The sequence below is a fragment of the Arachis hypogaea genome, chromosome 9, assembly GCF_003086295.3.
Source record: "Arachis hypogaea cultivar Tifrunner chromosome 9, arahy.Tifrunner.gnm2.J5K5, whole genome shotgun sequence".
Lineage (NCBI taxonomy): Eukaryota > Viridiplantae > Streptophyta > Magnoliopsida > Fabales > Fabaceae > Arachis > Arachis hypogaea.
The window spans coordinates 91,091,255-91,093,561 of record NC_092044.1 but is presented as its reverse complement, the minus strand read 5'-3'; positions in this window follow the sequence as shown (position 1 = coordinate 91,093,561).

Below are 2,307 nucleotides of genomic sequence, written 5' to 3'. Positions count from 1 at the left end.
CCTCAAAAAATTAACTCCCAATGTTCCCAAAACTCGCGATTCGCATTACCTATGACTCGCATATTGTCTATGATAACACATTGGTGCTTCTATGTACATAATTCACTAGTGCTAAGCCAGCCAAACTTAATACCAGAAATTACGCAATGCAAGACTAATGGCATTAATCAATAGACCGTCATGTGCATAGAGCTCTAATTCTCGTTATTCAAACAAGATCTACTACATGACAGACTCTCAGAGTATGCAATTGATGCATAATCAGTCCATTCCCAAGGCTCTACAGGAAAGACCGCTCTGATATCACAATGTAACACCCTCACTATCAGAAGTCACGCTTTCGGCTGCGCTACTCTGATAGCAAGAAGTATTACGACTACTTTACATACTAAATACTAAAATAGGAGCTTGTGACTCGACACTGTATTGCTGATTTCTTTGAAAACTGGAAATTAATACATTATCTTAAGAAAAATACAAGCAGGCATAGATTCACATACAAGACTCTTTACATAATAACTCATAATAATAAATACATATAAAACATACAATTCCTATCCCTCTTACAAATTTGTAATAACAAAGATGAGGGAAGAAAATAAAATAATTAATACAACAACATATAAACCAAACGCAGTATAACTCTTCTTAATGCTTCTTCATCCGGTTCTTGAAAAGGTAAAGCTGTAGGGGTGAGAACCTAACCACACGGTCTCACCATGGAGTTTCAAAGTTGTCATAAAAACATATTTAATAAGCAAACTATTTTCAAGCTCCGTGATTATCATTGCCTTATGAATCTTTTAAAAACCAATAGGAAATCGTTCAAACCTTTTTGAAGAAACAATATTTAATCTTTCAAAAATCTGAAACCTTTCCTTTCTTATAAGAAAAATCTCAATCAGAAACCAACCACGCAATCAAACAACACAATCATTAATTTAAGTAATAGCAGTTACAGCAAATAGTTCAAGTAGCAGCAGTTAAGAACAGTTTAGCAATTAAGCAAACCGAAACAAGTTCAAACCCAAGCAAAGCATATAAATGCATATGATGCATGCCTGTCCTATGGCTGATGAGGCTCATCTGTCGGTTATCCAACCAACCCGACAAGTCTGAATTGTCCTTAGACTGTCCCCCGACGTGCATTTCCAAGAGCCTATGCATAACTTTTTCTCAAATAATCAATAATGCTCAATAAGGGTAACATTCCGGGGAATTTATATAGTGCCCAGTCACACTTACGTCATAGGGTCAACAGAGTATCGAGTTTTCAACCTGGTACATGTGGTGGCAAGCCACGGCACTTAATCCAGGGAACCTCGTATCTCAGATATTTCAAATTCATAAGCCAAATTAATATTTCAAAGATCATATCTCAACATTCTTAATCCATACCTCAACATTATCATCATTCATCAATCCAAATCTCATTTCCTAATTCATTCAAAAACCATATTTCAAAGAAAATCCTCATAATCCTTCTTTCCATTCCATTCATTAACAATCCCAATTCAAAACATAATTCTTTCTTTGATAAATAAAGCAATCTTAAAACATATAATGTTTTAAACCAATCTCTTTTAGTTAATTATTTTAAATAAAACTTCCAAATTTATAAAATTTCGACAGTATCTCCTCTAAAACTCAGACAGTGCCACCTTTTCTGGGTCCCAACCAAACCAAACAAAGTGCCTGTTAATCATTCAAATCATTTCTAATAACCATTGTCACAATAACCATACTCAATCCAAGGAAACTATAAAATCCAGAATCCAGTCAATGATTAAGAACTCTCAGTTTTCTCAAACAGTTTTAAACCAAACTATTCCTCAAACCCTGTTTGAACCATTTTCAAAATAATAAATTATTCTTAGTAAACAAACCGTTTTCAAATATCAAGTCCTTTCCAAATTTGCTTTAAAATCAGATTCCGACATCAAATTAAATTTCAATACTAAATCTTTTCTAAAATCAAAGCATTTCTAAAGTTAATATAAATGCTAACAATTAATCTCCTCTGATAATTCAAGGACAACCACTTTAATAATATCATTCAACTAATCAAAACACCCAACTTTCTCAATTGATCAATCTGTCAATCAAACTAATAATCTCATTCATTCAAAACAACTCAATCCAATTCATAATACTTACGAAATCACAGAAATGTATTTCACGCATTAATATCGATTTATAACAACTCTGAAAAAAACACGTTTAAGAAAGATTCCCCTACCTCGAAAGTTGAAACTCGAAAACTTTAGAACATGTCACAAATTCATTTTCCCTTGGCTCGCAACGGTG